This window comes from Pelophylax lessonae (assembly GCF_965119305.1).
Source record: "Pelophylax lessonae genome assembly, chromosome: 1".
NCBI lineage: Eukaryota > Metazoa > Chordata > Amphibia > Anura > Ranidae > Pelophylax > Pelophylax lessonae.
In genome coordinates, this window is record NC_138768.1 from 252,863,533 (window position 1) to 252,876,043 (window position 12,511).

At 41.8% G+C, this 12,511-nt stretch overlaps 1 protein-coding gene across 2 annotated transcripts in view; it reads left to right on the plus strand.

The window, feature by feature from the left end:
* Window positions 1-12,511, plus strand: part of MMP17 (matrix metallopeptidase 17) — a 250,024-nt gene that overhangs the window by 106,234 nt on the left and 131,279 nt on the right. The window lies entirely within an intron of this gene.

Genomic DNA, 12,511 nt, shown 5'->3' on the forward strand with positions numbered 1-12,511 from the left:
ACATTTATTATATTTTATTCTTAATTTGATTTAAATTATTGCGAGCGCTGTTTTTCTGTACATCTATTTTTCTGAGTGCCCCAGTTTTGTTGTCAGTGAAAGCAAATATGCCCCATCATTGGTGTCAATGGAAGGAATAGTGCCCCATTTTTGTTGCCAGTGAAAGCAAATATGCCCCATCATTGGTGTCAATGGAAGGAATAGTGCCCCATTTTAGTTGCCAGTGAAAGCAAATATGCCCCATCATTGGTGTCAATGGAAGGAATAGTGTCCCATTTTTGTTGCCAGTGAAAGCAAATATGCCCCATCATTGGTGTCAATGGAAGGAATAGTGCCCCATTGTTGGTGTCAGTGGCAGGAAAAATGCCTGAAGGGCTGGATAAAGGCAGAGTTGTATAAAGTACTCAAAACCCATACTTGAATAAAAGTACAAGTGCCTTGAGTAGAAGTGGAAAGTGCTCGATCAAAAAGTGACTTGAGTAGAAGTACTAAAGTATTCAACATTTTTTGTACTTAAGTATTGCAAGTAGTTTTTTTTTTAAATTTTGCTACTCAAGTACTGAAAGTAAAAGTACCAGTAGTTTTGAAAAAAAATTGCTACTCAAGTACTGAAAGTAAAAGTACAAGTACTGTGTTATGTAGTTATTAAAGAAAGAAGTCAAAAGTTTGAACATCATATTGTTTTTTATTATTTCAAATGCAGCTTTTATTTATACATACAGTAGCTTTTATTTTTGTGATAATACACATGTTTTGAGCTTCATGAAACCTGCCATCTACTGTTCTGGCAGTGGTAATTTTTATAATAGTAACGAGTAACTATGCAGCACAAAAAAAAATATCGGAGTAGAAGTATTGAAATCATCGAAAAAATGTAGTGAAGTAAAAGTGGAAGTAGGAGAAAAAAATTCTACTCTAGGAAAGTACAGATACCGCCTTTCGGTACTTAAGTACAGTAGTGAAGTAGTTCTACTTAGTTACTATACATCTCTGGATAAAGGCAAGCAAAGGGCCACATCCAACCCCAAGGCCACAGTTTGGAGACCACTGGTATATAATAAATAATACCACTGAATATGTAGCACAATTAAGCTCTGAGATAAGACATTTGCACACTGGGAACTTGCTACTAATATCTATTTTGAAGCATTTTTTAAAAATAATTGGCATTTGTGTAAATCTTGTAAGAGCAAAGGGGTTAAAAAGCCCATGGAATGTTAGCATTCTGAGCACCAGATGCATTAAGCCTGCTAATGATCTTTTTCACCGATTCATTTGTTCTCATGAAAGTAATGAGTGGAGAGGAAATTGCCGCTAATATTGAAACTAATGTCTGTAATTTACTTGCTATTCGACAAACATTTACTTTTAAATTATTGAAACCCACTACAAACTAATGTTACATCTGGCTCAAATAAGACTGGCATTCAGTTTTATGTTTTGCGCCAAGCATTCCTGTTGGCGTTTTCAAGTACTGTAGCTGGTCTCCAGGTGGCTTACCTGCTGCCGAAATAGCTTGCTGAATTGAGCATAAGGTAAGGAGTCTCTGGAAAAAGACTGGCTTTGGCCGATGAGCTAGCTGGAATAGTTTAGACCTCACTTTCTGGGTAATGAATCGTCTTATAAAGGACCACTAGTCACCAGGGGTAAAGAAGAGATATTTAGCCTGTCTATGCCCTGGCAGACCACTGAACAGAATAAACATCGTTGGCTGCAAAATAATTACTGTACCATGAATGGATGGCTCAATAATTAGTACTGTTATCTTGTAGTAGCGGATTCTGAATTCCATTTATTTCTTTCTGGCTATTTAGTACTTTTTGTTAATTCCACACTCTAAAAGATATTAGTATTTTCTTCACACGTTGTGTCTGTATATATTTTTATAGAAACAATAGATGCGTTACTTTAACTGACAGTTACATATTACATAGTTGGTGAGGTTGAAAAGAGACATCAGTCCATCCAGTTGCGCGGTCGTGCGACACTGTACCCAAATATAAATGTATTTCTTTTTCCCCACAAATAGAGCTTTCTTTTGGTGGTATTTGATCATCTCTACTTTTTTTTTTTTTTGTGCTATAAACAAAAAAAGACAATTTTGAAAAAAAAAAATATTTTTTTTTCCTTACTGCTATACAACATATGCAATAAAAATTAATGAATAAAATCAATTTATGCCAATATGTATTCTGCTACATATTTTTGGTAAAAATAAATCCCAATAAGCGTATATTGATTGGTTTGCGCACATGTTATAGCATCTACAAACTATGGGATATTTTTTTTTTTTTACTAGTAATGGTGGCGATCAGTAAATTGCGGCGGATAAACCGGACACTAACTGACACTTTTGACGCTTTTTGGGGACTAGTGACACAATTACAGTGGTCAGTGCTAAAAAATATGCACTGTCACTGTACTAATGTCACTGGCTGGGAAGAGGTTAACATCGGGGCGATGGAAGGGTTAACTGTGCTTTCTCACTGTATGGGAGGTGCTTTGACTAGGGGAAGGCATGGATTCATGTTCCTGCTTTGCAGGAACACAGGATCCATTCCTTCCCTACTGACAGAACGGCAATCTGCCTTATTTACAAAGGCAAATCGCCGTTCTGCCTGTATACTGTATAATCAGCAGGTACTGGTGGACATCAAGTCCGCAGCACCTGCGGCTGGGCTCCTTCTGAATGTGATCACAGCGGGAGCGGGTCGCCAGCGTTGCGGGCTCCAGACCCAGAAGTGTCAGATTACGTACTAGGTACGTGATCTGGCACGGAGCGGCCTCCTTTCTGCAGTGTATTACGGTGGGAGGTCCGCAAGTGGTAAAAAGGAACTTCACATTCACGTACATTACTTCAACCCCCCCCCCACCTTGTCTGCTGGGTTATCCTCAAAAATATACACGCCTGCGAATTCAGCATTTTCCTGCGGTGTTCAGACACAGGATCTGCGCTGCCATATTCCTTTATGACGTCATCAGGAGCTGGCTGTCTTTTCCTTGCTTAGGCAAGTGAGCACCTGCCGGCAAGCTTCCAGGTCTGCCCTTCTCCCATCACTTTGTTGTGCATATTCCAGAAGGCTTCAGGAGCTGAGAGGGCGTCATTCTCCTTCCTAGGCAGGAATGGCGGTGAGGGGTAGGTTGGAGTCTAAAAAATCTAAAGAAAACTTACAATAAAACTTAAGGCCCGTACACACGCTACGAAAATCTGAAGGGAAATTTCGTCCGACTAATGATCTGCCGATTTTCGGATTGTTAGTACAGTGCTTTCGACAGCCGATTACGGATTTTCGGATGACAACAACTGGATGTGCAGGCTATAATATTTTTATCGAACGTCAACACATTGTCCGATTTTCATTTAATTAGTACAGTTTTCATCCGGAAAAAATCGTAAGAGCAAGACTAGGCATGCTCAGAGACGAAAGAACACATACAAAACAATTCAACACATGACATCAGTTCTGAAGTAGAATTCTGTCGTACGGGAATTTTCGTATTAAAGTAACCTCTTCATTATCCACATGAGACTAGCATGCAACAAAAAAACAGACGACAGATCGTACGATAATCTGACCGTGTGTACGAGGCTTTAGTGTTTCAGATTGTGGAGATTGGGAGGCTTTTAGAGGTTAAAATGGTTGAGTCTGAGTGAAGGTCCACATTAAAGTGGTTGTAAACCCTTATACAGTATGTACCCAGTGAAGTGGTTACCTCAGATGATACACAGAGATTATACAAATCCTCCCACATAAGTTACAGTTTACCTGTTTATCTGCAGCCCTCATTTCTCTACAACTATTCAAAGTTCACTGTTATATGATTGAGGATTTTGCCTAGTGCTGTTACATGATTGAGGATTTTATTCCTCTCCGGGAGAAGCCCATGTTTTATATCATTTGGCACGCTGTATTGATGAGCATATAATGTGTAATGTTTTTCACGCTAGCCAATTGCTACGTAGGAAAAAGGCTTTTAAAACCCACTGATTTAAAGGAGAATTAAGCAGTATACAAAAAACAAACCACATGAACATGCATCGGGGTAACACTGCAGCTGTCCCACACCAGCTGTAAAACTGGCCATAGATGGATCAAAATTTGGCTGGTTCAACAGGGATCGGACAAATTTCGATCCACGTATGACCATCCCTGTTTGACAGAAGTTGATCATTAGATTGACTTCTGTCAAACAGGAATGTTGGAAAATTGTCCTAATTAGTGGATGCAGCCAATCAATGTTTTCCTACAGAAGCGGAATGCTGCTGTCAGAATACAAGGTCCCAGCAGGGAGGATTCCTCCATCCACTTCACTTGTGTGGCTGATGCCATCTGTAGCCACCTTAGGATGCCACTTCACATGACCGTTGGTCAGTTAGCTCTCAGACTACTTTGCAGCTAAGAGCAGTGACTGTCATTTACTCCACTCCTGCTGTGCTACTCCAGCATTCACTGGAACTCCAGGCTGGGCGAGCAGCTGGCACTAGCTATTGGGCTGCAAGGGGGAGCCATCTGTCCATTAGGTAGATGGGTGGATCCCAACAATATTGTATGGATCTTCCCTGAGCTCACCCCATTAGCTAATAGCGGGCATAAACCCACAATCTTGGTCACAGGAGAATATTAATAAATTTACTCATGTGACCAAAAAGAGAAGTTTGGTCAAAAAGTTTTTTTCTCTTTAAAGGCTAAAGTTCACCTTTTTGGTCCGAATTTCACTTTTTTTAATAAATGGAAGTGTTTCCCAATTCTGTTTCTGGCCGAGCCATCCCAATGCGCTTTTCTTTCACTTACCTTATCCACAGAAGGTTTAAAATCTTGTCAGTATATTTACTATTTATATATGGTTTTCAGATTCCGTCACCTCCGGTAGATCGTCTCTCAGCATTCACTTCTGGTAGGTCATCTCCTAGAAGCCTTAATTTCCTTGTTGCATCATAGAAGAGGGTGTGTTCACCACTCTGGACCACACCTCCCTCATTAAAATACCACCTTCCACCCACTGGCTATACAATCTGATTGTACAATCTCCTTTAGATCTCCCATCAGCTACAGTATGTAGGCCTGTTGAATAGATTGTTCAGGTGTGTCCACCTATTCCATAGTTCTGGTAAATCTAAAGGAAATCATACAGAGATTGTACAATCAGATTGCATAGTGTATGGCTATCTTTTTAAAAGTACATAGGAAGGAGTGAACGAAGACAGGCCTCATTCTCATCTCCACATAGTGAAAACTCACATTCCTGCATGTGTTTTTGGCTTCTTTCACACGGTCCGCCTCCGCAGGCGGATCCGTGTTGCTCAGCGGGGATCGATCCGCGATCCCCGCTGAGCCGGGCGGATGACAGCTCCGTCTCCGCTTGCAGAGCGGAGAGGGAGGTGTCTCCGCACCCGCTGCCCTCTATGGGGGATCGGAGGAGAGCGGACCGCTTGTCCGCTCTCATCAGATCCGCTCCGCTCCGATTACTGAACGGATGGAAAAATAGGGTTTCCATCCGTCCAGATTTCAGCACAGGATCGGATGCGGATGGCAGCGGGTGTCAGCGGAGGTGACCTCCGCTGACACCCGCTGCCCCATAGAGCTGCATGGAGGATCCGATCAGATCCGCCTAAGAAACTGACAGGCGGATCTGATCGGACCGCCCGTGTGAAAGAGCCCTTAGAGTGTTTTTGAGTGAATGGGCTGCCCTACGCGCCAGAGAAGCTCCAGAACTTTTTTTGGAGTGGAGCATGGTGCATTACCAAAGTTTTTGGTGTATTAGTTACACTCGGGGAGCCTCTAACATGTAATGACAACACAAACACGATGCACTTTTGCAGCGTTTCTGAAACACATGACAAAGTGTGCTTTTTCTCTGTGGATTTCATGCATTTGAAAACACAAAGATGCGAATGGAGCCTTGTTGTTCTTGTGTAAACACACCAATTTCATTTTTAGACCCCATTCACACCTAGAGTAGTGGGAGTGCATGTTTTTTGGCTCCTTTTTCCAGTGACACTCATGGGGCAGCCCATTGATTTCAATGTGCTATGCTACATGTGGCAATGTAGCTCATTGGACATTTTGGCATTGTGGGAGTTGCACATTTTTTGCTGCGTTTGTCAACTGTTTTTTCATGTGGCAAAATGTGTGTTTGCTTCTGTGTTTGGTGACAGTGAAAGCGCAACTAGGTCAATTTAAGTGTATAAATGTGGCCATACACTATACAATCTGTTTGTACAGTCTTCTTTAGATTTACCAAAACTATATAATAGCAGGACACACCATCTATCTGATCACTCTGTATCCAATCTGGCAGGCCCTTGCACTACATCAGGGGTGTCCAGTGGGCTGCATGTGGTCTCAGTGAGCTAAAAATGCGGCCTAAGCTGTCTGGAGAGATGCTGGGGAAGCCAGGCAAATGTATGCGTGGAGGAATGCAAGGGATGGGTAAAGGGTTTGTGCTAATGGGGTCATCTGGTAAACTCCTTCCTGTGTTTTACTGTTTTCTTTGTCCCAAATTTACATACCAGCAAGTGATGAAGCTTTAAAAGAAATACAGCAAGGGCTAAGGTAAGGCCTTGTTCTCAAAATCAAAGAAATCTTTTATTTTTCGGCAACTAGGTAAAAATAATAGTATATTGGTACACAGGTGAGCTGAAATTTAGAAAATAAAAGTAAACTTAGCCTTTACCGGTTTACCAAAAGTAAGCTAAAGTTAGAAATGTTCAGCAAATATTAAAACTTTATTTAAACATATAAATGTTCTCTACGGTGTTTTAATTCTACACTTTGCCTACTGGTACATGTGCAGTTTATGTCACATTCAAGGCATGCCTCTAGTGATATTTGTCCTTGGCAGGTAAAAAATCGTTTATTCTTAAACATTCAGGGCCATCTAGCAGGAAAAGGAATGCAGATAGTTGTCACATGTGCAGTACCATGTTATCTGTAGGCCTCAATAGAGGCTGAGATAACACTGTCCTTGGCAGGTAATGAGAATCGCAGTATGAAAAAGTTTTACAAAGCACGCAAAATAATATTTATTTTATTATTCTTGAACATTCAAGGCCATCTAGCAGGAATAGAAATGCAGATTTTTTTATATTACCACTTTTAGACACGTGCCACTGAGACGTTTGTGACTCATGCCACTTGGACATTTTGCTCTGTGTTTGACAGTTTAGAAAATGCTAGCTACTTTTTACAGTTGTTTTCCCATGCTGAGATTTATGGATGTATTGCTTTTCTTGTGAAAGGACCATGGAACTTTGAAGTGAAATCCACACATGAGGAGCAGTATGTTAATGTTTCATGTATCCCACCAGTGACAGGGTGCTGCCACATTACATTTCAAAAAATGTAACCATATATGATACATTTAAAGCCCAACTCCAAGGGGGATAAAAAATGCCTCCACTCTGCAAGAGTTAAATGCTTTTTTAGGTCTAGGGGATGGGTAAAACAGTTTTATTTACCCAATCCTCTGCTCCCCTAGCAGCAAGTGCTTCCCTAGCGATGAACTACATCTTCACATCTAGTGCAGGACTTTGGATTCCAAATTGGTCTTGATGACATCAGAGGACCTGCAACTGCCGGGGCATAGGGGGGAAGAAAAGAGGTTGCCAGGAAAGGAGGAGCCTGCAGGAGCTGGGAATCGGATAAGTAAAACTGCTTTTCTCTTTCCCCTAGGCCAGTGATCTCCAAACGGTGGCCCAGGGGCTGAATATGGTTGCCTTTATCAGGTCCCACTGATACAATGCACTATTCTATCTACACTTACAATAGGGCAGTATTCCTACTACTGACCCCAACAATAGGGCACTATTCTTCTCACTGACACCCAACTGCAGAGCCCTATTCTTCCCACTGACACCAATGATAGGGCATTATTTCTTCTCCTAATGCCAACAGTGGGGCACTATTCTTCCCACTGACACCAACTGTGGAGCCCTATTCTTCCCACTGACACCAATGATAAGGCAATATTTCTTCTCCTAATGCCAACAATGGGGCACTATTCTTCCCACTGACACCAACTACAGAGCCCTATTCTTCTCTCTGACACCAATGATGGGGCACTATTTCTTCTCCTAATGCCAACAATGGGGCACTATTCTTCCCACTGAAACCAATGATGGGGCACTATTTCTTCTCCTAATGCCAACAATGGGACACTATTCTTTCCACTGAAACCAATGATGGGGCACTATTTCTTCTTCTAATACCAATAATGGGGCACTATTCTTCCCACTGACACCAACTACAGAACCCTATTCTTCCCTCTGACGCCAATGATAGGGCACTATTTCTTCTCCTAATGCCAACAATGGGGCACTATTCTTCCCACTGAAACCAATGATGGGGCACTATTTCTTCTCCTAATGCCAACAATGGGGCACTATTCTTCCCACTGACACCAATGATGGGGCACTATTTCTTCTCCTAATGCCAACAATGGGGCACTATTCTTCCCACTGACACCAACTGCGGAGCCCTATTCTTCCCACTGACACCAATGATAAGGCACTATTTATTTTCCTAATGCCAACAATAGGGCACTATTCTTCCCACTGACACCAACTGCAGAGCCCTATTCCTTCCACTGACACCAATGATAGGGCACTATTTCTTCTCCTATTGCCAACAATGGGGCACTATTCTTCCCACTGACACCAACTGCGGAGCCCTATTCTTCCCACTGACACCAATGATGGGGCACTATTTCTTCTCCTAATGCCAACAATGGGGCACTATTCTTCCCACTGACACCAACTGCGGAGCCCTATTCTTCCCACTGACACCAATGATGGGGCACTATTTCTTCTCCTAATGCAAACAATGGGGCACTATTTTTCCCACTGAAACCAATGATGGGGCACTATTTCTTCTCCTAATGCCAACAATGGGGCACTATTCTGCCCACTGACACCAATGTTGGGGCACTATTTCTTCTCCTAATGCCAACAATGGGGCACTATTCTTCCCACTGACACCAATGTTGGGGCTTTCTTTACTCCCATTGGCACCTGGGCATTTTCTACTCACACTGGCCCAGTTCATTCCGGAGGACAGTAAACTGTCCCTTTGTTCAGAATGTTTGGAGACCCCTGCCCTAGACCTAAATGAACCTTTCAGTGTAGGGACAGCCTCATTGGAAGCGATGACTTGTACTTTCCTTGGAGTTCAGCTTTAACTGCGGCACTTTAAAATAAATTAAGGTCTGACTTTGGCTTGTCCTCTACCGTACAGTCATTGCCTACCTAAAAATCCTATGGATTTTGTAAGATACTAGCACTTTGCCTTATTAGACCTGCCAACATTCATATTAAGCGTTGTGCTAATTTTGTTGTGATAGCTATGGTTTGTAATGAATAGCTTGCAAACATATAGCACTTGTGCCTACACCTTTTAACTTATTAATCAGCTAGAGCTAAACAAAACATTGTTTATATTGAAATCTGTTTCTCTTTTGGAAAATGAAAATAATTTGATAAACGCTCTGCCAGACTAATAACTTTTATGCTTAATTGCTCATCAGTGATAATTAGGGCACTCTTTCATGGCTTGACTCGCAGCGATACAATTATTAAACACAAAATCTCTCAGCTGCCTTTGTGCCTGTTCACTAATTTGTTACTTCAATTTTAAGTGTGTCTTTCCTTCCTTCCATTTAAACTGCATGACTGATTGAAGATCATACAGTGTATTGTGGAAGAAAGCCTTTTGCTAAAGACCATTCATCTGTAATGAGGTTAACCCAATAGCTTACTCACAGTTCAGCCTAGGTTCTTGTAGTCATTGTTGTCGTGGAAAGTACTCAGAAAATATTTTCCAGAATTAAGCGAGTACAGTCGAAGAATACAGTCGAAAATACAAAGGGATTGAAAGCGGAAAGATTAAAGAATGTATTTGGTGGGAAAATCAGTTCTCCACGAAGAGGAAGACAAAGCAATGAGTGGAGGATGGTTTAGGGAGACATAGTGGAGCAAAGATTCTTCAGAATACTAAAGGATAGATAAAATGAGAAATATACAGATGGAAGTATCTTCAGAAATTCCTTAATAGAAGTGTTTGAGAGAATGGCATTCTTTACTTCACAGGGCCATCATGCATTCCATGTCTTGAAAATGAATAGCCTTTGTTACACTTAGCATTCAGCTGATTTTTCTCTTTTGTTCACCATTTCTGCCCCAGAAACTGAATGAGTGCTAAGGCCAACAAGGATTGTCAAACTAAAAAAACTAAACTACTGTATACTTGATATTTTAGAAGGATGTAAAAAATGAGTTATTGTCTCTTTAACCACTTAAGCCCCGGAAAATTTTACCCCCATTCCGACCAGGGCCTATTTTGCGATTCGGCACTGCGTGACTTTAACGGACAATTGCGCGGTCGTACGACGCTGTACCTAAACTAATTTGACGTCCTTTTTTTCCCACAAACAGAGCTTTCTTTTGGTGGCATTTGATCACCTGTGCGATTTTTTGATCATGCGCTATAAACAAAAAAAGAGCGTCAATTTTGCAAAAATAACAATATTTTTCACATTTTTTATATGAAATTCCCCCCAAATAAAATGTAAAAATCAAAATTTTTTAACATTTTTGGCCAATTTGTTTTATGCTACATATGTTTGGTAAAAAAAAAACGCAAAAAGCGTATTTTGATTGGTTTGCGCAAAAGTTATCGCGTTTACTAACAAAGGGAAAGATTTTTGTCATTTTTGTTGTTTTTTTTTTAACGCGTAATGGCGGCGATCTGCGATTTTTTTTTTGCGGTACTGCGACATTGGGGCGGACAGATCGGACCCTTGACTGACATTTTTGACACTTTTGGGGTTACAAGTGACATTTCTACAGTAATCAGTGCTATATATATGCACTGTTACTGTAAAATTACACTGGCAGTGAAGGGGTTAACTTTATTTGAGAGGGAGGGGCTGTGTGTGTCCCTAGGGGCATGATTCTAACTGTGATTGGCTGTGGCTTGAGCTGTAGGAACAATGATCAACGGTCCTACATAGTAGAACCGTATGATCATTGTTTCTACACAGGGGAGAATGACAGGCGGCTTGTTTACACTAGCCGCCTGACTTTCTCCCTCTCCCCCGACGATCGCTGAGTGACCGGCGGACATGGGGTCCGCCGGTCACATGCGCGGGGGGGTCCGTGACCCCGCGGGAGCGCGCCGCCGGCGGCGCACGCTCGCTCCCCAGAGCCTCACAGGCCAGTGACGTACCGATACGTCACTCTGCCTGTGAGGGGCTGACCGCCGCAGTATATGTACTTGCGGCGGTCGGCAAGTGGTTAATACAATGCATGATAACACAACTACAGAAAGGCAAAGTATGAAGTCCTTGGGAGGCAATTATTTACCACTTCTGGACAGGAAGATTTTCCCCCGTAGTGACCAGGCCATTTTTTGCGATTCAGTACTGCGTTACTTTAACGGACAATTGCAAAGTCGTGCAATGCTATACCCAAATAAAATTGATGTCCTTTTTTTTCCCCACAAATAGAGCTTTCTTTTGGGGGTATTTGATCACCTGTGCGATTTTTTGCGCTATAAACTAAAAAAGAGCGACAATTCTGGAAAAGATTTTTCACTTTCTGCTATATAACATTCCCCAAAAAAAAAAAATTAAAAAATCAAATGTTTTTATCATTTTAGGCCAATTTGTATTCTGCTACATATTTTTGTCAAAAAGAAAATCCTAATAGGCATATTTTGATTGGTTTACGCAAAAGTTATCATGTCTACAAACTAGGGGAAAGATTTATGTCATTTTTATTAATTTTTTTTTTTTTTTTACTAGTAATGGTGGCGATCAGCGATTTTTAGCGGGACTGCGACATTGCAGCAAACAGATCGGACCCCTAACTGACGTTTTTGACACTTTTGGAGGGATCAGTGACATTACTGCAGTAATCAGTGCTAACAATATGCACTGTTACTGTAATAATGACACTGGCAGGGAAGGGGTTAACCCAGGGGCGATCAAAGGGTTAAGTGTGAGCCTAGGGGGTGTTTTCCAACTATGGGGGGGATGGGCTTGTGAAATCAATACAGAGACCTGTGTTCCTAAATAGGAGCAACACAGGAGCTCTGTATCGATTCCTTTGAGAACAATGGTCTGCTGTGTTTACAACAGCAGACTGCCATTCTCTCTTCATGGGGAGAGATTGCGGGTGCGTGGATTGGCTTCTCCGCTGGCGAGTGGGCGCCGGCGCCCCCAGGATCGCTCCTGCAGACAGGTACAGTGATTTGCGGGGACCTGCCGTTGTATAACTGCGGCGGCTGGTCGGCAAGTAGTTAAATAGTAAAGAAAAGTAAATATAAAATGTTATAAATATATAAAGAATATATAACATGAATGCATGCCACAAGGTTTAGGAGTGTGTCTATGGGAATGTTTGACCATTCTTCCAGAAGGGCATTTGTGAGGTCAGCCACTGATGTTGGGGAGAAGGCCTGGCTCACAGTCTGCGCTCTAATTCATTCCAGAGGTGTTCTATTGGGTTGAGGTC